This window comes from Callospermophilus lateralis, chromosome 2 (assembly GCF_048772815.1).
Source record: "Callospermophilus lateralis isolate mCalLat2 chromosome 2, mCalLat2.hap1, whole genome shotgun sequence".
NCBI lineage: Eukaryota > Metazoa > Chordata > Mammalia > Rodentia > Sciuridae > Callospermophilus > Callospermophilus lateralis.
The window spans coordinates 67645667-67671399 of record NC_135306.1 but is presented as its reverse complement, the minus strand read 5'-3'; the positions used below and the strand labels follow the sequence as shown (position 1 = coordinate 67671399).

General features: G+C 40.7%; 1 protein-coding gene across 1 annotated transcript in view; it reads right to left on the bottom strand.

Annotated features, from left to right (window-relative positions):
• The window catches only part of Pgm5 (phosphoglucomutase 5), a 164638-nt gene that overhangs the window by 6846 nt on the left and 132059 nt on the right, over window positions 1-25733 (bottom strand). The gene's annotated exons all lie outside the window — the stretch shown is intronic.

Below are 25733 nucleotides of genomic sequence, written 5' to 3'. Positions count from 1 at the left end.
TTGAGCTTTGGAAATTTGGATCATAGATGCTGCACCTGTCCTAGCAGATCTGACCAAGCTCTCCACCAGCTTGGCTGGAAGCCCTCTGGTGAGTCTTTCTCCTTTTCCACTCATCCAAGTAGTTGCCACAGTCTCTGACTGTGTTCCCACAATGGTTGCCCATCCACTTTCTCCTTCTCAGCCCCCATCCTTCTTCCTTAACACAGTGCTCTGCCTCCCTGGCTTGTAGGAATCTGACAACTTCTTAGCCTCAACCATAAAAGCCTCTTTTTAAAAGAGAGGTATTCATGTGATCCACTGATGTGAAAGCCTTGGGTGGCTTCCCAGAAGCAATGGTCATCCACTGTGAGCAAGGCTGTCGGGCTCTTGAACCTTGATTTATATCCATTGGGGTAGGCAGAAAATGGTCACCCAAGATACTGGGTCCTAATCCCTAGACCTTATTGGGACAAATAGAGTTTTTGTAGACATGATTGAGATAAGGATTTTTTTTTTAAAAGAGAGAGTGAGAGAGGAGAGAGAGAGAGAGAGAGAGAGAGAGAGAGGGAATTTTTTGATATTTATTTTTTAGTTATCGGCGGACACAACATCTTTGTTTGTACGTGGTGCTGAGAATCGAACCCGGGCCGCATGCATGCCAGGCGAGCGCGCTACCACTTGAGCCACATCCCCAGCCCAAGATAAGGATTTTGAGATGAGATTGTTTTAGATTATCCTGGTGGGCCTAAATGCAATCACAGTTAGCCTTGTAAGAATAGGAGTGGCATCACATACACACAGAGAGGAACGGGCCACGTGATGATGGAGGCAGAGGCCAGAATGATGTGGCTACCACTGTGGGACATCCACAGCCACCGAGGAGGCACCACCAGCCCTCTGGTCCTGTGCGTTCCTGTAGAGGGTGTCTTTCCCTGTTTTACACAAAGGAGCCCCCTAGGCTAAATGCTGCCTGTTAATAGTAGTCTACTCAGCAAAGATGACCAGTGATTTAAAATCCATTTGGGAAGCACACAGAGGACAAACTCATGAAAAACGAAATCAAACACATTTTTGCTAATGAAAATGCTAAACATAGCTAATGATCTTTATAAAGTAAGATATACAACCTTGATTGTAACGTTAATCCCTTTTCTATGTCAAAAATATATCTTGATCCAAAATGCACCTAAAATCAACCAAAACAGCAGTTTGAAAAATGCCTATAAGCCAGAAATCAGAGCCTCACACTAGGAGGATTGATCTATCCTGACAATTAAAACAAGAAGAGATGGAACCTCTACAAAAACTCTCTTCTGAAGGAGAAAAAAACCATTCCAAATGGATGTAGATGAAAGTGTTTGAAATATTATCAAAGAGGGTCATCAAAGCAAACACAAGCCAGCAGTTTGGGGCTGCGGGGCCTCTAACAGAAATCACACTCACTGAGCAGGTTCAGCCTCCTTCTCTACCACCCTCTCCACTTCTCCAATTGGTTCAGCTTAGAAGGTGAAGGGTGGCATTTAGATGGCACATCCAACATGAAAAAGAGGAGTCAGAAAGCCAAGTTCCTATTGGTTAAATGTGAGCTTCACTGGGCTCCATACGCAGAAGTCTCATGAGGGGACGAAGCACGGGAGTGAGCACATGCGGGGGCCAGCCAGCCTCTGTGGGCACAGCTGGGAGGCATCCGGGAGGAAGAAGCTTTCAGTGTCCTGCTGCCTAAGTACAAACCAATGTGCAGAGTTCCCAGCTTAAATTTCATAGAAATGCTTCCCTGGTCACTGTCGCCCTTTTCCTCGCTTCTCTCTGTCCCCACAGCTCACTCCTTCTGCCACCAAGAACATTGCAAAAGGATGGGGTGTTGCTAATTGGTTGAGATCCCTATGTCACCCAAATGTCCCTATCATGTCTTCACATTTGTCTTCACAGACTTCAAAGGTTTCCTTCATGTGGAACAAGCTTTCTAGTTTAATGGAAAATCAGCCCCCACCCAACACTACTTACAAAATTGCTAGCAGAACCAGAACTGCAAGATTGAAAACAGAGGTTAAAAAAAAAAAAAAGAACTATTGTCTCTCCAGTTTGTGTTACTTAGAGAGGTTTTTTTGTTGTTGTTTTTTTTTTCCCATTTGCCTCCTCTTTTTCTCTCTGTTCCCTAAAGCCAAGATCTAGGTTATCAGTCCTATCATTTAAAAAACAACAGAGAGATTCAGCTTGGCTTTCCACTTATGGATCCAGAAAATCTTCCTCCTTAGACATGAAGTAAAAGCACCAGCAGGTCTTTCAAAGAACGGCCAATAGGTGCTCCCTGAGGACCAGCAGGAATCACCACCCAAGGACACCCACCCACGGAGGTGGGTATTCGGTGTGCCTATGGACCCAGCAGGGAAGGTGACAGTCCGACAAGCTCCGCAAAGGGATTCTGATTCATACCCTGGCCTGGGAACCACTCTGTCAAAGTATTGTGCCCCTTATTCCAGGTCAGGCAGTATAGGATGGTGGTTGAATTCATGGGCTCTGAAGTTGAACTTCCTGGGGTCAAAGCCTGGCTGTGTTCCTTATGAGTTGTGCAGTCTGGTAAGCCCCTGGGGTTAGTCAGCTTAGCGTGGCTGTGACCAAAACACTCAACAAAAACAACTCAGAGGAGGAAAAGTCTATTTTGGGCTCACAGTTTCACAGGTTCAGTCCATGGTCATCCAACTCCATCACTTTGGGCCAGAGGTGAGGCAGCACACCATAACCAAAGGAAACTGCTCACTCATGGTGGCCAGGAAGCAGAGGGAGTGAGAGAGGGAAGATGAATCCTTCCAGGGCACATCCCCAGAACCCTCCTCTCTAGCCATGTCCCCACCTGCCTCCAGTTACCACTCAGATGGTTCATTCAAACTAGAATGGACTGATCAGGCTGCAGCTCTCAAGATCTAGTCATTTCACCTCTGAATGTTCCTATACTAACCCAGGCATTTTGAGGAAACACCTCATTCTAAACCACAACACCACTTAAGTTCTCTAAGCATTAATTTTCCTTGTGTGAAATAGGGAGCACTTCATAGAGTAGTTGTAAGGATTAAATTAACTGGTGAATAGGAAACAGGACAGTCTCTGGCACGGGGCAGGGGGGGCAGGTATATACACTTCTGCTCTTATCATACATACCAGTGGTGGAATGGAGCCAACACTTGGACCTCTTCATATCAACCCACAAGGCAAGTCCAGGGCATGTGAATTGGTAGTCTAATGGCCACAAGGACCATCCTTCCATCCTTTATTTTGGCTGTTACAAAAACAACATTCTTCTTTCAATGTCAGACCAAATGCCTTTAGAAACATTCCAGTTCAGATCAATGACTTTCTATTGCCAGATGCTCGGCTGACCTCTTCAGTGAGTTACCAGTCTGTCACTAGAATTTCTGACACCCCCCACCCCAGGTTTGCCATGGGTACCATGCCCTGCAGTCACCCTGGCATCTTCGTGGGAAACTAACCTCTGTGTGATGTGGTGGGTGGTGGGTGTCAGTGGTGCAGGGGTGACGCACACCTACAGGGCTGCTCCAGAATGGGTACCAAAAAACTCCTGATCAGAAAGCATGTGAGCTTTTAGGTGGCCTTGAGCCAGATCGAACACCTGCCCCAGCTTGAGAATCACTTGGCCTTTATAGTGACACAGTCCATGGTATGGTGTATGTACTATTTGAGTTTGTCCACCAAGGCCTCAGGTGTTGGAAGCTTGGTTTCCCAGAGCGGTGATGTTTGGAGATGGACTTTCAAGGGATGAAGACTAGTGGAAGGTCTCTAGGTCAAATGAAAGTGAGCCTAATTTAGAAGAGACTGTGGGCCCTAGCCTCCCTGGCTTCCTGTCCGCCCATGTAATACCTTCCTCTTGGACATACCACCACCATGATGCTGACCTCCATTATGCCCTTGCCAGAAGCTAAACCAATGAACCAATCTTGGATTTTCAGCCTCCAAAACTGAACTAAACATATTTCTTATTTCATAAGTAGTCTGCCTCAGATTTTTATTTATCATATTGAAAAACTAACTAATATAGCCTGGGATCCAATAGGGATCCTAGTTCTGTACCAGGACTATGGGGTCTCTCTGAGGATCAATGATTCTTACACTTAGGCAATTTTCCTCAGTGTACTTTAGGATCATAAAACCAAACTTGGACAGACAGTCTCCCATATTTCCTCAAATGTGTACTATTTATTGGACTTTGTGATTCAATGTGAATAACAGAAATTGAACACATTCACATGCGAGTTCACATTCATCCAAATTAACTCTTCAAAAGATAAGTTGCAAATATTAGTTTCCATAGCTCCTGTTGGGCTAGCCTCAGAAAGACTATTCAAAATAATAAATGTGAGCTTCCTTTCTTTCGTAGCATTACTTAATCTCTGTGAGTCATTAGTGTCACACACCAATGTCTAGTTTTCCTCTTGACTGAGTTTCTAGGCCCTCTCATGATCAGAGTCCCTGTGACCATTTCTGTCTAGTGGGTTAAGAGTGCAGGGAACGTGATCATTTTCAGTCAAAGTTGTTCTTCTCCCTCTGCACAGGGATTGGCAGTGTTCCAGGCACTTTTTCTTGACCCTGGGCCCTGGAATAAGAACAATATGGAGGAGAGCGCCTGCCCAAGGTGTGAAAATATAAAATGTGAATCAAAACTAGATTACATCCTCAGCTCAGTTTTTGGGATACTGAGCTTTGTGAGAGTATGTGATTTTAGTTTTGTTTTATGTTTTGGGTACTAGGGATGGAACTTGGTATGTGCTCTGCCACTGAGCTACATCCCCAGCTCTCTAGCTGTGAAGATTTGGGGGTTGTTGGTTTCCATGGCATTATTTAGCTCACCCTGATTAATGAAATCCTACTTGCTAATACCAAGTGGGGAAAAACACCTTCCAAATCACAAGGCATGAAGAATGGGACTATGCCTTGGAGACTCTAGGCTGCACTGAAGTCAGCTGCTTGTTTGCATGTTAAAGGTTTGGTCCTGAAGGTGGCATTATTGGGAGGTGGTGGAACTTTTGGGAGATGGGGCCTTGTGGAGGATCCTTAAGTCACTGGGAATATGCACTTCCAAGGGACCATAGACCCAGCCCCTTCCTTTCTTCTTCTTTTGCTTTCTGGCCCTGAGGTGAGCAGTTTGCTATATCACAAGCTCTCTGCCATTGCCATCTGCCATTCCCACCAGGGGCCTAAAAAACAATGGCTCCACCCCAATCACAGAACCTCCCAAACTGTGAGCCCAAATAAACCTTTTCTAAGTTAATTATCTCTGGAATTTCATTATAGTGATGTAAAAATAACTAATACATTAAACCAAAGGTTAAGAATGATGTAGTAGTTTTAAAACAAGGCTGCAAATTCTTGGAATTGCTTTTATTCAGAGTTAGGGTCTCTTCCCCCTTGAATCTTGGCAGGCTTATAAATGCCAACCAACCCAGTTCAGCAGAAGTGATGTTCTATGACCTCTAAGACTGGATCACAGAAAGTCAGGAAACTTCCTGATAGAGTTCTGAGCAGCTATGTTAAGTGTAACTATCCTTAGGCCAAAAGGCATTAGGTGTGGCATTGAAGAAGCCTTCAGAAGATTCCAGTTCCCACCATTTGAGTCACTCCCCACCAGACCCCAGACATCATGGAGCAGGATAGTGGGGGCAAATCATCCACATAGCCATATCCAAATTCCTTGACTAAAGGATTAATGAGCATGCTAAGATTGTTCTTGTAGTACCACTACATTTTGAGGCAGTTGGTTAACAAGAGCAAAAGGTAAGGAGTCTAAATGGCACTTCAGGTGAACTTCTTGCTTGACTGTTTGCTCTAGAGAAAGAGTGAAGGGTTAAGTGATATGAGAAACCCTATAGTATGTTGGTTGAGCCCATGACTTTGTAGCACCTGGTTATAGTTCCATCTCTAGCACTAACTAGACAAGGTTCCTAAACATCTTTGTGTCTCACTTTTGAAATTGGGATGCTAATGATAGTTTCTACTTTACAGGGTTGTCATAAACATGAAATGAGATAATACATGTAAGCACTTACCAAAGTGCCTGTCACATAGTAAACACTCAATTAATGGTAGGTATTAATAGTACTATTATTATTAAGCATTTCCAGATAGTTTTAAATCATGATGTTTTCATTGCCTGATTATTTACAGGCATCAAAGCAACTCTCAGACATGAAATCTGTTTGCTTGGCTATTTCCCCTACAGACCAGCAATTAAAATTCAAATCTGAAGGCCATACCCGGTCTGCCCTTAAATTGCCACCAAGCCACACATCTGAGCTGTTCTTGCAAATTAGTGCTAATGAGCATAGAAGAAGGGATTTTTTCTCCCTCATCTCATCACAGGGCAGGGGCCCTCTTCACTGACACATTCCACAGCTGACAACAGCATTCAGAAACAGGCACACACAGTGGTTACAAGGCAGGCAGATGTACAAACAGCGTGGCCCTCAGCAGTGTCCCCAGCCCTACACTTGTGGCTGTCTCGCTGCAGACTGCCAGGCAGCCTACTCTGATAAATATGCAAATATGTCGCATGCACACTGGAACATCAAAGGCATTCTCACTCTTGCTCAAGCAGACCTGGAAGCCAGAATACCATCTTTCCTGACTGGTATTAGGTCACCGCAATACAATTGGCAGCACAGTAAGACAGGATTGATCTTTTTACTAGCTTACAATAAGTACTTGGAAGAGGAAAGGCCTTTTCTTGTCCTCTTCCATCCCCTGCCTTGGGTTCTAAAGTTTTGATTCTTGTTTAGCAAATTTTAATAGATGACACTATTTTGTGCCAAGCAATACTCCAAAGTCTTGTATTAAGCTTCTGATAGGTGGCATCATACCCATTTTAAAGATAAGAAAATTGAGGCTCAGAGTCATTGTGTAACTGGCTCAAAGCCACATGGCTAACAAGTAGCAAAGGTGAACCCTGAACACAGTTAATGATGATTTTAACTACACTTGACAGCCCTTATATAGTGAGAAAAGTTTCCATTGTCTGAAAGTTTGAATCATATTTGTCTTATCCTTGTTGTAAAAGGTCTCTTGGTAAATTCAAAACTGCCTTCTTGAGAAGTGTGAAGTAGGCTGGGTGCAGTGCTACGCACCTGTAATATCAGCAACTCAGGAGGCTAAGGCAGGTGGGTTGAAAGTAGAAGGCCAGCCTCAGCAATTTAGCAAGACCATGTCTCAAATAAAATTTAAAAACATAATGGAACTCTGGATGTGGTTCAGGGTCCCTGGGTTTAATCTCCAACACTACCAAAAAAAAAAAAAAGGAGGGAAAAAAGCAAGTGATATTTTGTGCTCGTGGTGTAGCTGAGTAGTAGAATGCTTGACTAGTATGTACAAGGTCCTGGGTTCAAGTCTCGGTATGACCAAAGTGGAGTATAAACCAAACTAATCACAGAAAAGTGCATACATACTCGACTTATATGTAAAAATGATGCTTGTACTTCTGAAAACAGCCTATTTGAGTTTTAAACAAGCCCATAAAATTGTTTTCTTATTAGCAGAAACACAGTCAATACATATTGTCTGCATCTAAGAATTTTTATCAGAAATACTACATGAGATTAAAGGGCTTCTCTTAATTCCTTTTGGAAGAATATTTATCATGAAAAATGTTTCATTTTATCACATGCTTCACGTTTATTTTGCTTTCTACTTTTTAACTTAATAACCTTTGTGATAGTGTCCTTTATAATATCATTCCTAATTGGTTAATTTTTTCTTTTCTTTTTTAGTTATATATGAGAGTAGAATCTATCTTGATATATTTATACAAGCATAAAATATATCTTATTATAATTAGGATCCCGGTCTTGTGGATGTACTTGATGATGAGATTCAATTAGTGCAACCACTCTGGAAAGCAGCATCGAGATATCTCAAAAATTAGGAATGGAACCATCATTTCACCCAGTTACCCTACTCCTTGGTATATATCCAAAGGTGTTAGATAATTAATTTTTATATATGTTCCTTGTGGCATGAAAAGAATTTTACGCTGATGTTGCTTGGTATGCAGTCTATATATGTCCATTAAGTCAGTTATTGTAACTATGTTCTTTAAATATTATGCATTATTAATAATTGTTGTATCTACTTATTATAATATAAGATATTCTGGATTAGTGAGGATTTTTCTGCTTTTCTCTTTTATTTTTGTCAGTTTTTGCTTTCCAAATTTGAATGTCTTCTGGAGGAACTAAACCTTTTATCATTTTGAAGAATCTCTCTCTCTCTCTCTCTCTCTTTTTTTTTTTTTTTTTTTTTTTTTGATACTGGGGATTGAACACTGAGCCACATTACCAGCCCTTTTTAAAATTTTTTTGTATTTCATTTAGCCACAGGGTCTCACTGAGTTGCTTAGTGCCTTCTAAGTTGCTGAGGCTGGCTTTGAACTCGAAATCCTCCTGCCTCAGTCTCCCAAACTGCTGGGATCTCTCTTGATCTTTAACAACACTTCTTATATCTTACCTTATTGAAATTAATAAAACTTGGGGGTTTTGGGGGTAGATTTGTGTATATCCTTCCTCTTTTTTTGAACTCTCAATTCTGTACTTTTTTTTCCTTATAACTTCTACACCAAGCTGATATTTGTTCTTTCTTAACATCTAGACTGTCTTTTCCCTGAACCATTTAGTTTAAAATAACAACCAACATATTTGAGTTTAAAATCTATCATCTTATATTGTTTTTATATGTTTTCCTCTACTAGGAAGACGTGTTGCTTTCTTCTATTTTGTTATGGTTACCTAGAGATTACAACATAAAACCTGATCCATCCAAGTTTTAATATTCATCTAGACCTCCAAGATATGCAAGATAGGAGGGTAAGGATCTTACCTTATCTATGACTATTCTCAGCGCTTGTTATTATTGTTTGCCCATTTTAGTTCTAATATCAAAATGTTACATATTTTCAGCACCTCAAGATATTATTATTAAAATTTAATATAGCTGATGTTCATTGAAATCAACCTCTCTTTAGACATTTTTTTTTTTTGCTGTATTTTCTTCCAAATGCCCCTGGGGCATCATTTTCCTGCTGTCTGAAGTCAACCCTTGAGATTTCTTTTTATGAGGATCTGCTGGTCGACTATTCTTTCAGTTTTTGTTTGTTCAAAAATGTCTTTGCTTTCATTTTACAAGAAAGTCACTAAATTGAGAATTCTAGTCCTCTGATTTTCAGTGTTGCTGTTGAAAAATTAGTTGTCAATCAAACTATTGCTTCTTCGTTTTGGATTTTCTGTGAGTTTAGTCTGATGTGTCTAAATGTGAATTTATTTTTCTCTCTCTCACTTGGCCTTGTTGAGGCTGTGGATTGATTTCCTTTATCTGTTCTGGGAAATCTCAGCTATTATCTTTTTAAGTTCTGCCTGTATTGCAGTCTCTCTCTCCGCTCCTTTTAAGACTCAGATTAAATTATGTTAGCCATCTCGAGCATCCTTCATGTCTCCTGCCCTCTCCTGTATCTCCTACCTTTTCTCTCTCCAGCTGCATTGTATCTAGTTTCTTCGGACATAATTTAAGTTCACTAATACTTTTCAGTTTCTATTAAAAATATTTATTAGGTTCTTAATTTCAGTTATCTTTTTTCAGTTCTTTAATTTCATTGCTTGATATCTTTTGATAGTTTTCAGTTATTTGCTGATGTCTTTGTATCTGGTGCTTTATTTCCATGAACATAGTGAAAATATCTGTTTTGCATTCTGCACTGAATACATTTTTCAAGTATCTGTGGATTTCTTGGCCGTACATGTTTCTACAGATTCTAGTACATGATAACTTGTCTCTTCAAGTGCCTTGTAACCTTTTATTGTGTGCTGGCCATTTTGTTTGAAAAATTACTTTTGGAAGTAACTTGAAATAATGGATATTGTTGGCTTTGTTCATTTTTTTATCTCAGACTCCTCATGGAGCTAGTAGTCCCAGCTAGTTGTTTATGGATTTATAACTCTTTGGATATAGTCTGTACTTAAACCCATAGAATGTTCCCTTTTGAGTTTATGATCTAGAACAGGGGTCACTCATTATGCCAGGTCTCTACCTTCAGTGAACTCTTAATGCTAACAATACCTGAATCTGCCACACAGGTCTGCCTTTCAGTTGTGTCTTTGGTTAATCCTCAGGATAGCAGAGCCAGACCTCCACCTGGACCCACGCCTGTCTCTACACCTGTGTAGATCACCAAAAGCACATGTTCTTTAGCCCTTCGCCTAGACAGGCTATCCTAGGGTAGAAAGCACCCTGGATCATTTCCCCAAGCTCCATCCTCCTTCCTGGTCTTGTTACTATCTCATTAGATCATTGGTCTTTATGCTTTTAAAAAGATGCTTTTTTATAGTTCTGGGTTTTTTTTTTTTCTTTTCTGTGGAAGGCTTAATCTGAATCACCTAGTCTACCTTTTACTAGAAGCTAAAAGTCCTTCACATAAGGTTTGTTTTGTGTTGCTATCATTTTACTATTAATATTTTAAAATGAAATTTTATGTGAGAATCCAAGTATTTGCTTCTTTTAAAACCAGAAAATCTGGCAACCTTGAGCCCATATATTATTAGCAAGGCAATAACTGGAGTGAGCTGTGTCCCCAAAATGCCCATTATGTTCCACTCTCCTACGCTCACCCCAGTCTAGATTTACTGCCTCTCCTGGTGGGCATCTGAATTTATAACTACTGCATAAGCAATATTTCTTAAAATTACATATCCAAAAATCTAGGACATTCTAATTTATCTTTTTTGAATACAGAGCTTAAAGACCACTGGGGAGGGCAAGAAGATTACATAAGTAACCCAGAAATCTTTTAGAGAAGAAAGAAACCGGGATCTCAAGCTCTATTCCCCGTGATACAAACCCTCAGCATGGACTGAACTGACCAAGACTCATGCACAGGACTAGAATCCAGGAGCTGTGTGTGCTCGGCCCAGCCCTCCCAGAATACACTGCATCCTAAAGGGAGCAGCTACACTAGGGAGGCTGCAGGGCTGAGATGCTCAGGCCTCAGGCCCATTTTGACAGGGAGAACTCCTGGCTCAGTGGATTTCCGAGAGTATGTCCTCTTTTCTCCTCCCTCCCTGAGGAACCACCAAGACCTAGACAGAAACCTTCAGTGGCCAGAAGGTGAAGGCCCGGCTCCTCCACCTCCTTTCAGTCCAACTCAGGTTGAGGCCCACCCCAGGGACCTGTTTCTCTGGGGAAAGAATTAACAGGCTTTCTGCACAACTGTTTTTCACAGCCTACTTGATGGTTACAAGTAGCTTTGTAGCATTCCGCTTCCAGAGGATACAGCGTTCTAAGCCAGAGCCACTTCAGTGGATGGGATTTGACAACATAAAAGGAAGTAGGAAGTCTGAAGAGAGACCTGACTTCCTTCTGGTTGGAAATTAAGGGGCTTGAAGATTGCATCTGAGAACAATCTTGGAGGGTGGGTTGGGTTGTGTTGTTTATATGCCAGACTAAAGATGGCCGCCCTGGGCGCTCTAATTTTTAAATTTCCTGTCCTCAAATAAGTTGACCTTTTGTAGAAGGCAACAACCCTGATGGCTTCAGCTCCACTGTTCAAAAAATGAAGTTCATATTACCTTTTCTGTTGGAAAATAAGAGAAAAAGAGATTAAGAATGTCAGTGTGTTCTCAGCTCTGAGTGAAAGCCACCGTAAGCCACTAAAATCAGAGGCAACACCTTTCTGCATCAGTGGACCCTGTCAGCTCAGGAGAGGTGGTCTTCATTTTTGTGTGCACTGGCCCTTTGCATCCAGCTAGAGGGAACACAATCAGATTGCAGAGGGACCAGACAATGGTGAAAAAAAAAAAAAGGAACAGACGTCACTGCATTTGGAACCCATTCATAAGGGTATATCAGTTTCTAAAGCAACAGGCAGGACCATCACAGGGAGGGGAATTAGCAAGGACTCCCACCATGGAGCAGAGCTGAACAGCAGAATTGAGTAGGAGAAACAAATTGGAAAGTAAGAGAACTTCTGTCACAAAGGCCACCTGAGTCTTGTGAAGGAGGCAGTTCAACAAGACAGTCCTAATGCCAGCTATTAAAAAACTGGAAATGAGTCCTCCACAGGGAGAGAGCTTCTTGCTGGCAATCTAAAGACTATTAGCAGCATTCACTGATGGTTAGTACGCATTTGTGAGTGCAATTTTGCCAAAAGAACATGTTCTCTCGTGTTCTTCGCCTTTCAGACTCAGCTTCTACGTAACCCACAAGTGTTTTAAATAATTGGCCTTTTCCTAGTTGTGCTAGACAGTCTAGGCACAAATTTAGAAGGCTTCATGTCTTGGGAAAAATCAAATTAGAACTTCCTTTACTTCATCCAGGGGTTATTTTGAATCTCTCAGCTCAACTAGGATAACTGTGTGAAGAAAACAGTCTCACACTGCTGCGTTGGTACCGAGGAGGTAAGGTTTCTATGGAGATGCAAGATGGAACTAAATTTTTTTTTTTGTTTCCCTTTTTTTGTTAATTGACCTGAGAAACAGGAATAGGTTTTCAAGGGTCTTGGGAACATTTCTTTGGATTATTTTCTGCACTTTTGGTAATTTTCCAGGAGTGGGAGAGAATAGCAGAAGCCAGGTGCCCAAGTAACTGCATACCAACTAGTTAGTATGGCATTAGATTTATCTGGTTTAAAAGGAAAGCCAATCCGGCAAAGCACAGATAGAAACAAAGATCCCAAAGGTCACCTCCAGCAAGATTTCTCAAACTTTAATATGCACCCGAATCACCTGAGGAGCTTGATAAAATACAAAATCTGATTTAGCAAGTCTGGGATAGGGCCTGAAATTCTGTATTTCTAGGGAGCAACCAGATGATGCTAATGCTGCTGATCCAAAAACTACCCGCTGGATAGCATGAGTTCAAAGTAGTACTAGAAATAGTATAAAACTGTTTTTGAAACTTTTTATCAGATCATATCCATTAAAGGGAAAGTGAATTTATAATGATTATACATTCTGAGCAATATCAGTATGATATATGCCCTGCTAACATGAGTGGGATCAGCAACTTGATTTGCCAATATAGAAATACCCACTATTCAATGATAGTATAAAATGTACAGCTGGAAAATCTTAGTACTTTATCATCAAGCCATCTTTATTTTTTGACACACCACACTGACCCTCCTGACTGTAGTTTCTGAGGATGTAACTAAAAGCAAAACAACAACAACAACAAAAAAAAACCGGAAAGCACATCAGACTTATTGTTTCTAGGTGACATAGGGCTGCCTTGGAAGGTGGATTCGGAGGTTACTGTTATAGCAGGTGAAATGCAATTGTGCCTTGTCACCAACTCCTGGCAGCCCCATTCACTCCAGAATTCCCTGCTTAAGTGGCTTCCTATTCACTGGAGAGCACATTCATACTTTTCTTTGTTCATCCCATTTATTTCCTTTTCTTCAGGCATTTCCCTTTTATGTTCAGTGTTGCTCCTCTGAAAATCACTGTAAGCAACTGCTTTAATTTGGAAAAAAAGAAAGAAGCCAAACACCTGAGTAAAGAATGACTTCATCCATGGCTGCTCAGTGGGAAAACAAACTCAGTTTCTCCTTTTATACATTCACAACAAAGCTCACTCCTGTGATTCTAAAATGTGTGGGGGTTTCGCCTTACCAGAGAGTAAGCAATCCATTTTGGAGCAGATACCGTCTGATCATCCTCTAACCCAACTCAATCCTGATGGCCTCTACCTGGAGATAGCATCAGATCAGATAGTGTCCCACCATTATTTAAAAAAAAGAAAAGAAAAGAAAAAAAAGACTGCCTTTCACCCTTGTCACAGGTTGAGGAGGGCTCAATCCCACAAGAATGCCCCACTTCAGTCATAGGAAATTCTGACCTACTGATTCCCAACTGCGGTTCTCAGGAGTCGCTCTTTTGACTTGAATAATTTGCTAGAGAGGTTAATAGAACTCAGGGGAACATGCTTACTAGTTTAGGATAAAGGGTATTTTAAAGGATTAAAAAATATCCAGCCAGATGAAGAAATGTATAAGATGAGTTTCAGAAGGATCCAAACACAGGAACTTCCATCCCCAAAGAGTTGGATGAGTATGTGTGGGGTTCTTTAGATGAGAAAACACTCAGACCATATGTTTTATCCTCTGTATAAAGGGAGAACGTGCAATTCCTCTGCAGCTAATTGTTTGCATGCAGGATTGCAGACCTAGTGCATCAATCTTTTCCCCCAAGAGGAATCAGAAAATAGGATTCATTACAGTGTGAATATTCTTAGGGTTTTTTGTTTGTTTGTTTGTTTGTCTGCTTGTTCTTTTGGTTGGCAATGATTTATATATATTTAAATATATAAATCAGGGCTAGGGACAGTTTGTAAGTCCATGAAAACCAATCTGAGAATCAAATGTAGCTTGCAGCCACTAATTGGAAACTTCGAGACTACCTGGTTATATTTTCATGAACTAACAGCTTATATCATCTTTTATTTCCTTACATCCACTTTCCAACTTTAGAAGTTAATAATTGTGGGAATTCCATGCCTTCTTATTGGGCCTCATTCCTATTTTCTCTCTCCATTAGTCAATAGGCTGGCTCAAGAGAGTTATTTACAAAATATAACTTATAAAAATAACCAAATTTAAAAAAAGAATGACTTCATGAACAACAGTTATACTTTAAGACATTTCCCTTTCATGTTTGGTTTTAATCGAAGGCCAACTTTGGAGATTTCCAGAGATATTTTCTATTTTTTTTTCCTAAAACCTTGAAACACATCCATATATACAAAAGCATACATGAAAAGAATTGTAATTCTACCTTTTACAGAATGACTGTATAGCCAAAAGTCATTTTAATTAATTTAATGTCTGGATTTCTCTGAATGTTATGAGAAATTGTGCATAAGGTGTCAGTCATAGTCAGAAACACGTAAGGTAATTGTCAACATGTTAGAGACCTTGACTAAACCCAGGTCTCCACTTGGCTTTGGGTACAGCCCATGAACTAAGAATAACTTTTATGTTTTCAAATAGTTAAAAAGAAGAATTAGAAGATTTTTGTGACATATTAAAATTATTTGAAATTCAAATTTCAGTGCCCATACGTGTAGTTGAATTGGAATAAAATCTCATCAATTTGTTCATGTAGTATCTGTGTCTGCTTTTGTGCTACAGAGCAGTTGAGAAGTTATAACACAGACTGTATGAATAATGTTATAGATTAAATTGTGCATCCTGTTCCCCAAATCTCTATGTTGAAGTCCCAATTGCCAATATCTCAGGATGTGACCTTATTTGGAGACAGGGTCTTTACAAAGTTAGTCAAGTTAAAACAAGGTCATACTACTCCAATGATTTGTGTTATGGTTTGGATCTGAAAGCCCCCCCACCCCCACCCCTATAGGCCCATGTATCCTCAGGAGGTGGGGCCTAGGGGAAGGAAGTTAGGTCATAAGGGTCATGCCCTTCAAGGAGATACCGGTACCCCAGGCCCTCTCTCTTTTTGCTTCCTGCCTGCCATGAGGTGAGTGGCTTTGTTCTGCTATGCATCTCTGCCATGACTGTCTCACCATAGGTCCCCCAAACAAAAGGGCAAACCGACCATTTACCTCTGTAAATGTGAGCCAAATAAGTCTGTCCTCTTTATTATCTGATTATCTCAGGCATTTTTTTTTTCAGCAACAGAATACGGGCTGATACAATGGGTGTCCACCACATAGGGGAAATTTGGACCCAGAAACACACTTAGAGGGAAGACAGCAGACAGAGACAGGAGAAGACAGCCTATCACAGATCAGGGAGGCCTGGAGCAGGGCCTTTCCTCAAGGCCCTCAGAGGGAAGCAGCCCTTTCAACATCTTGTTCTCAGACCTCTTTCCATTTCTGGAGAGAGGTTTAACCCACCCGGTCTCTAGTGCTTTGTTACATCAGCCCTAGCAAACTAATACAACCAGCAAAGCCTAACCTATTTATTACCTGGATGTTCACAGAAAAAACTTACGAACCCCTGCTCCAAGGGACGGATTTTTCTGTTCAACACTTTGAAACTAGTAAGCATGTACTTCGTGGCTAGCAACCGAGACTCCAGAAATCCTTTTTTCCAATGAACCTGTTCTTTATCTCACACCTACTGTAGTGTTTAAACAACTACCCTCTGGCATATGTGCCCGGAACAGCCTGGAATAGCACATTAACTTGGATAAAATAAGATCATGAAACAAGTCCAACTCAGTGCATCTACTCCACACCATGAAGAGAGTGAATTTATTCCATATACTCCATGAATACGAGTCCTAAAGGATGGGGGAGTGAGAGAAAGAAGAAGGGAGAGACAGGTGGAGAATCTCTAGCTCATTTTTGAATCTTCAACAGTGTAGTATATCTACATGCCATAGCACAAAAGACCTGGCAGCCTTTTTAAAAGGCTCAGGTATTTAGAAGCTGTTAGTTCTGCTGGGAATCCTCCCATAGATTCAGTGAGCTAAGATGTTAATGAGAAAGGAACAGACAAGACAGGTTAATTCCATTAGAAAACTAGTTGCTAATTAGTCTGAGAATCTTCTATCCTCAAGTGAGCAGAAACTGGTCTATATTGTTACTAACAACAACAAAAAAAGGGCAAGAGCAATAATATTAATGACAATCAACATATATTAAGTATTTATTCATGGGCCAGGGATTGGGCAAGATTCTTCATATAAATGTGATTTAATCATTACAAAAATCCTATGAAAGTATTTTTAGCCCCATTTGACTGAGTCACTGAAGTTGAGATAAATTAGGTTGCCCATGACCACAGAATTGGAACAATGGCAGAACTCAGGCACAAAACCAAACATCTGATTCTAAAGCCCAACCTTTGAACTAGAGGCTATCAATCCAGCATTGATAGTATGTGAACAACCAAAATCTTCTCTGTTTATCCTTATAAATGTTAGCCACTGGAAAAACTGACAGTGGTTTTATCTCTTCCTCTCTCTATAAGCATATCTGTCTATCCTGATGCTTTCACATGTCGGGGTCTTTCTGACCCTGGAAGGAACCACACCTGCAGGGTTAGTTGTTCTTAGAGGTACCCAACAACCCACCAGGAGAGGGAGAGCGCCTTTTTAATGAAAACTAACCACTTTATCAAGCTCTCACTGGGCTGTCACACTTGGGTCAATATTTTCCTCCCTAATCTTCCCAAGACCAGTTACCTAGCAATAAGAGAAATCCCCTGTGCCCAGAACCTGCTGGAATTCTAGCCAATCCTAAATCGGCCTTCCCTGCCTTTGCCTAGTTCTCTTCAAAAACCATAATAAAGGCTTTTACCTAAAATTTGTCCTTGCCTTTTCTTTTCTTTTTTTTTTAATATTTTTTTTATTTGCTGATGGACCTTTATTTTTTATTTATTTATACTCGGTGCTGAGAATTGAACCCAATGCCTCACACATGCTAGGCAAGCGCTCTGCCACTGAGCCCCAGCCCCAGTCTTGCCCTTGCCTTCTCTGCCTCCTGGCTAACCCTGGGGCTTCCCCAAGTGGCCTGGTGGAGTATGTCATGCCCCCTCCTCTTGGGAACTATGAGTAACAACTATTTTTTCAATGATAGTCACCCCTGGCCTTCTGGCCTCACCATAGCTGAATAATAATGAAACCTACTTTTAAGCCATTCTTTCAGTCTTGTCTCACTCCAGCCCTACATCATGAAGTGTGGAGTACACACATGGTGATTTCTACCCACAAAAACCACTCAGAAATGAGACCCTAAAAAGGAACATAAATACAGAATTTCATAAGCTTTCATAATTTCCCCTCCTGCCCAAAGCTTAAGCACACTGCTATTGAAATGCTGCCTTCCTGGTCTGTCATACCTCCCAGCATTCCTGGGTTGCAAAAACTAAGGACAGGACAATCCCTCACCTGCATCTTGAATGAGAGCTCTGAACATGGGACTAGGATGTCTCACTTCAAATCATCCCAGAGTAGACAGGAGAGGGAACACAGTCAAACTCCTCCCCATCACAGCCCAGGTCCTGCATTCCCCTTGCAAGTGCAGCATGACCATGATACACAACCCAGGCAATGTCCCTCCAGATGCAGCTGATTGCAATACTAGTCCAGGGCTTTTTTCTGACAGTGACAGTGTTCGAGTTCACGGCCAGTATGCATTAGATAAGATACAGTCTTGTTTATGAGAAAAGCAAATGACTTACTACCCACCAAAGAAGGGCACTGCTTCAAAGAAAGCCTGAATCATGACCAGTCAAGAGACCAGCGCAGCTTTCTGCTGAAAGGCACGGAAACTTGGTTGTGCATCTGGGATGGAACAAAGGGAATGCTGGAAAAGCAGACTGTGCTGGGTACAGCTTGTCAAGCCCATTCATCTGGCGAGAGGAGTTGTGAGCAGTGGCCCTCTGTACTTGTGTGACCAATGCAAAATCATTCATGCTCCCTTTCCAGGCTGAGTAAACAAGATCCAGCCAGACTCGGTGATTTGTGGACATTATTAGCGCCGAGACAACCAATAGCTGGCTATGCATGTGTTTTAGACATAGCCAAGCAGAGGCTCCACAATAAAATATTTTGGTAAGAAAGTGACACTTAATATTTTAGAAAAGTGAGGCTGGGGTTGTGGCTCAGCAGTACAGCGCTCGCCTGGCATGTGTGAAACGCTGGGTTCAATCCTCAGCACCACATAAAAAATAAATAAAAGTATTGTGTCCAACTACAACTAAAAAAAAATTTAAAAATTGTAGATAAGCAGAATAGAGCCATAAGAAAAAAAATCAAAATATTACATTTCATTACATTTGTTTTTAAAATTAATTTTGTTATTATTTTGAATTAACCTCAATGAGGTAGAGAAAGGAAATAAATGTTTTTCAAGGTTTAGAATTTCTAAACCTTAAATACACTGACCCCACCCCAAACCGGATCAAGGTACAACTTCTAGCTCCTTACTGTTCTGTTCTTAAGGCCCCTAGGTTGTGGGAAAAGTTGGCAATGCCAAGATATTCTTACAAAATTTGGAATAAGGGTCCCCTTTGTAGATAGGGTATTAAAGGCAGATTTGAGTTGGGCTCTGTCTGCGGGATGGACACAAGCAGTTTACAGGGGCAGACACCTACTTTCTCCCAAATCCTAGGTGGTGTCCAGTGTTGGGGGACAGGACGGTCATATACCTCGAAGGGAGTTTTGCTCACAACCACCAGCTAAGGAAAAGGCCCCTTGTCATCAAAACTCTAAACAGCCCTGGTCTTTAATAGACACTGATCTCTGGGAGAAACAGCTGCCAAATTCCCAGCCCAAGGGAGTTTTCCACATGTCAGCAGAGGATCCACCATCCCAGGGAGTGTCCTTGGCTCAGTGGAAAGCAATGCACGCAATGCAGATTGGGAGTCCAGGTTTCAATATCTAAGCAAGAAAAAGGAATACTGTTGACCCCGTGGGGGTTTTTCCAGGAGGTAATTTACTTAAATGAGTAGACATATGGAAAACCTGTACATGTTTGTTGCTTTCCCAAATTTAATTCTGCTCTGATTTGTGAAAACACAGCTGCAGTGAGTTCCTTTCTGCACCACTAGAGGGAAATCTAACCCACTTGACTAGAACTTGTTTCTTCTTAAACAGGAAAAAAAAAAAAAAGATAATAGAACACACATATTAAGGCTAGAGTATTTTAAATACTTTATTTAAAATACTAAAGTATTTTAAGCACTTTAGCCTTAAAATCCTTTTACCCTTGCCTATATTTTTTAAATTGTTTGAATCTATGGGGGCATAGAGCCTTCTAGAAGAGTATTAGCCAGCTATCCTAACTGGACAGGAGCCTTCACTAAGGAGAAACTGTCCTAACAGACAATCTGAATCCCTTCCAGGTCAGCTTGAGTTTATTTCCTCAAATTACATATTCATTAGCTATGGAGAACAGCTGGTCATCTTTCTTCACCTTGTATTACTTTTTAAATTCCTGGAGACCTCCAGGTCATGCCTCTCTTCCAAGCAAAAATGAGCCAGCTCCCTAACTTGGCCATAGCATTTATAGTCCGATCTTCTCACCACGTGTTTCTTTTCTAAACTCTGTCTGCATCATTCCACCCTCACTGCATAGGTCCAGATTGCAGCAATACAGGTTAAATTCTAGGGAGAAAAATGAAGTATTTCCTCATGGTTTTCCTTGCATATATAGCTATTGAGATATTACTGTGTAGGTTTTCTTTTTAAATAACATAGTAGTGTTTTTGATATATATTTAGCTACTATGACTCCAAAATGATGCTCACTCTCTCTCACATGTAGATATATATCCACATACAAGTAAATATATGCTTTCATCTTGTCATGTGAAAATGGAATCGCTAAGTGAATGTCTTTATATGTGTCACTTCTGAACTCCATTATGTTTCCAACTCTTCCACATCATATGTTATTTCCACTCTAATTCTATTCTCCAAATTTTTGATCAATCATTCCAGATTCCTTAACTATAAAACATAACCTATAGGCATTTTGAACATTCTTCTTTTAATAGTTTCAAAACCGGTTCATTGCTGATTCAAATAAGGAAGAGAAATCTAGTCATTTACTACTTTTTATAGGTTTGAAATAACAAAAATATATATTTGGTTTTTATCCCCAGTTCTTGACACAAATGCGAAACTCTTGAAATTTCCTGAGTGTGCATGTTTTTTTTCGTCATTCATATTCCAAACATACCTGATCTATGTGAACAATGTGACTCTCAGTGGGTCCCTACATGGCTTCAGATTGGTGACTGCCCAAGGATCCACCCAGGTGGTCAGAGAGTTGGAGCTTTCAGTCCCATCTCCTGGCCTTCAGGGAGGGAAGAAGGGCTGGAGGCTGAGGTCAACAACCAAGGGCCAATTATTTCATACATATGTAATAAAACTCCAATAAAGCCCCCTAAACAACAGGGTCTGGACAGATCAAGAGAGCTCATTGAAAGTCTCCACACTCCCCCATTGGAGGCTTGCCCTCTTCCATTTGGCTGATTCTGAGTTCTATTCTTTAAAATAAACCAGTAATAGGAAGTAATCTCCTAATTTCTGGTAAGTTGTTCCAGTGAATTATTAAACCTGAAGGAAGGTCATGGGAATGCTGGAATTTGTAGCTGGCCAGGCAGAACTATGGGTACCCTAGGCACCTCATTTGCAGCTGACATCAGTACTAGGGCAGTCTTGTGGAACTGAGCCCTTAACCAGTGGGGTCTGAGTTAGCTCTGGATAGTGTTGTAATTGAATTGAGTTCTTGGACACCCAGTTGATGTCAGAGACTCAAAGAACTGGTTAGGTGAGAAGAAAGCCTTTTAACAATAATGCTGAACTAAGGCTCCAAATGTAGGCTTGGACTTAGACTCAGGAAGAAATTCTTTCTCCTCTGGACCTTAAATGCAACTATGGACATCAAAGATTTTATTATAAGAAAGACCTATTTTGACCCTCCAGTGGGTCTGAATCCCTCACTCAACTTCTTTGCCTGCTCTGGGAGCCATTGGAATGATAAGAAAATAGGTACATGTGAACTATCCAGAATGGAGCCCTGTAGATTATAAGTACCTTAATAATGGCAATTTATTTTATTCAGTCCCCCCATTACAGTACGGAAGCCTGATGGCAATACCAAGGTTCACACTGAATACAGAATATTCCAGTTTCCCATGTAACATAATCAGTCAAGGGCATTCCAAAGTATTTAATAATACTCAACCTTTCATTAATTTGGCAAAATTCTACTGTACATTTACCATATGCCAGCTGTTATTGGTATACTCATCACCTGGTATACTGCTGGTCCAAGAGCCACACTTTGAATAACAAAGAGTTAGATGAGCTGCCAAGTCCTAGCAGCAGGACTTTGTATTCAGAACTATAGAATGAGGGGCGCCAATTTCTAGTGTCTTCACAGGTTGGTTGTACCCAATCCTGCTGTTTCTGGTTACCTGTGAATTTAAAGCCTTTTGGCTTATCCCTTTTATCCAAATTACTACCAGTTGCTTTGAGAGCTCATTGAAGGTCTCCTTATTTCCACTGTTCAGTTTTGCATGTGTCAGGTGGTGCTGCCTATGGGACACACAGGTGGAGTCCAATAGGCAGTGGAGATCCAAGTCTACAGGACAGAGACCAACCTGTGGAGACACTAGAAACTGGTGTCCCTCATTCTACAGTTCTGAATAGAAAGTCCTGCTGCTAAGACTTGGCAGCTCATCTAACTCTTTGTTATTCAAAGTGTGGCTCCTGGACCAGCAGTATACCATCACCTGGCAGCTTGTGAAATGCAGAGCCTATGGCCTCCTCACACTTAAGTCAGAATAGCACTTTAGCAAGATCCCCAGGTATTTTGTATGTAATTGAGGTTTGAGAAGCCCTGGTTTAATTAGAATCAGAAGTCCCACGTCAGAATAATTAAAGTGGAATTTCCAGGAGTGGGGGACCTAGGCCTGGATATTTCTATCAGTCTCTTCAAAAGGTTCTGATGTGCAGTCTGGGCTGAAAACCACTGATCTCTTTTACTCTTTCCATGTTCTCTCTTCTTCAGCAACCCATCTCTAGAGAGATGTGTGGTTCTACAATAGGATGAAGGCATGTAACTCAAACAAACAAGTCTCCTAGTTTATTGGGGATAGTCTCAATGTATTTACAGTGCCCTCCCTCAAAAAAAAAAAAGGTATCCTGTTTTCCATAACAAATTATATATTCTACCTTCATGAAATAAAATGGCTCTGTGCTTTCCATTTCTGGATTGTTAAGTCATAATAAGAACAGGTAAAACAAGATGGCAGATGCCCTTTGGTTTGACAGAGGAATCAAATATAGAGTGACTTCTGATACTTAGATATTAGTCCTTAAAGTCTTCCAGGTATAAATTCCTCACTTGCAAGGAAGGTTGGGAGAGTTAGACTTCTCCCAAGGACTGGGGTTTGATGGAGTGTAGTTATATTCTACCACGAAACTATCAAAGCCAATGGTTGATTAGCCTTAAGCTGATTATCAGTCTGTGATTATCCTATCCCTGAAAAAAAAAAAATTCCTTTCCTTTATCTTTGGATCCTCTATTGTTCATTAGCTACTCTGCCCATGGGCTCCAAAGTACAAGGGAAGAAAGTGAATAAAAAGTTAATCTAGTAGTTCCACTAATAAATTGGGTGGGAAAGATGTACCCAATCCTGCTCTTTCTGGTTACCTGTGAATTTAAAGCCTTTTGGCTTATCCCTGTTTTCCAAATTACTACCAGCTGGTTTGTGAGCTCATTGAAAGTCTCCTTATTTCCAGTAAAATTAATCTTATATTTTTAAAGCTATGAAATCTTCTAGCAATTGGCCTTTGGCTACTTCCTTCCTGATTTGCCTAAGACCCAAAATGAGGCCAAAGCATCATTTATCTTTTTATCTCCTTCCCTTACCACCATTTCATATTTTTAAAAAATTTTTGATATAGGTAAGAAATTATCTGACATCAACTTATGGCATAATTATTTACACAAAAAGACACAAATGAAAAGTCCACGTGTAGGAGATCCAGGAACATATTGATTATATCACAACTTTTTCTAGTTGAATCACTAGGTTAGTTCCGAATACTTTTGCAAGGCAACGAGTGTATATGTCTACAACATGCTCTGTTCCCATGTGCTTAAGATGTCTGGAAAAGAAATGACTCATGTTCAAAATAAAATAGCCAGATGCTGATAAACCAGCAGAGAGGAACTCTGGCAAAATGACTTGAATGTAGATGGCAATTGAGTTAGGGTGTGCAAATATTAAATACTACCTGTTGAATTGGAATAAGCTTATCAATGGAATCTCTGCAGATTACACAGTTACTTTAAAGGGTATCTGCATGTATGCATAGGCACAGGGGTGAGAGCAGAGTGGGTGTTTATCCTCTGCTTTCTGGGCTACAAATAAGAACAAGCTGAAAGGGTTGGAAGGATTCTCTCTGCAGCTGAGAAAGCAATACAAGCTAGTCTCTCCCTGTTGGGCCTGGATCAGTAACAACACCAGCAGCTTGAGAACATGTCTTATCTTTGATCTCTGTTAACAGTTAACCAAAGGCCTTTCCTTCCAGAGCTCTTGGGAGGGAGAAGCAGGTGGTCTTATAAAGTTACATTTAAAGGGAGCCCCCAAACACTTCAGTGCAAGTGTCTAGGTAAAGCTGTGCAATAATTAACACAGAGAGGCCTGATGAGAGAAGTTTCTTCCTTTTCCTTAGGTGTTTGGATTTCTTTAAAATTTTTACTCTATGTTATCTTGACCTCTGCAATAGGACTTAAGTTGGTGAGTCAATGATGTGCAATATTTTAACAAGAAGTTCTATTTTAATATAACATTTTTAGGTAGTTCATGTGCTAAATATTCTGAGGCACAATTAATTAGGCTTGGGAAAAACTTTAAGTTACTCATGATTAGAAAGCAAAGTAATATCAGAGATCAGAAGAGCAACATCAATGAAGGGACTCCCTTCAAATTTATAAACACTTTAAGCCAACAAGATGCAATATTTTCAGTAATGGGGAATAAGATGAGCATTATTTAGGTTTTCTTTATCCACACAACCTTCTAAACACAGGCCTTTAGAGTTTTGGGCTTCAAAAATTACTACCCTGCTTTTATGGACCACTTCAGAGAGATACTCATCTGGGTATAGAATTATTTTCATGCATGTCTCCTGGCTTGGGCTTAGGGAGGAGAAGTACATAGAAGTAAGCAAGTATCATAACAATTTACCCTGTGCAAATAGGGAAAAGAATGTTCAGAAAAAATAGCCCTGAGTCAGAATGAGTCAGAGCTGGGGAGGCCAGGAATATCATTCCTCACCCTGTACGTAGCTGTGGACTTCCAGGGCTTGCTTCAAGCTCCCTTCCCAACATGGGATGTAGAAGAGTGCTTTATTCGGAAAGAGAGGGTAAGCCTCCATCTAGCTCTTGCATGATTTGGCACTATCTTGGGCAAAATGTACGTACCAGAAAATTATTTTGGCAGAACATGGCCCCTTCATGGCATGGAGTGCCTGTGATCCTGGGAGGAAGGACCCAGGGCTGAAGCTGGCAATGTGTCCTGCCCACTCATGCTCCCAGTGACCCTGGAAACAGCTCTCTGGCCTCTCCTTCCTCATTTGGGATTGTTTTATTCCAGATAAGTCTTTCGGCTATAAGTCTGGTGCAAGGATCTATATAGCACCATTATGGCCAAGTTCCTTGAGATTCTCCAAAGAAAGATAACCATGAAAACACAAATTAACTAAATGAATGACAAAGAAACAGTGTCTTATTCCATCCAAAAGCATATTATAGCTGGAAATGCTGAGCAACTCCACAATGAGAAACAGTATTTCTCTGTTTCTCTACTTTTCCACAAAGAAGTATATGCAGATATTTCAGCTCAAAGAATCATCTTTTTTGAGGACTCTGCAAAACCCAAACTGAAGCATAGACCAAGGAGCCAGGAGCAGTCAACAGCAAAGCGTGATGTTCCCAATATCACAGTGGGTTCTTTTTAGTACTAGTCAATATTGTCTGGTGCTTAATGACTAGGGGAGTGGGGAAACTTATGGTTGAGCTATTTGTGATTACTGAAATGGCCTCAGAGAGGAAGCTAAGGATTTCATCTACACTGGTACTTCCAGGTTATGGTCCAATTCAGAGTTTTCAAAACACTTGGAGATGCATAATTTACACAGGAATAATCAGGCATTCAACTAGTTTGACTCTAACTTGAAAAATTTTTAAGTTATCTATACAAAGTGCCTTTTCTTAGTA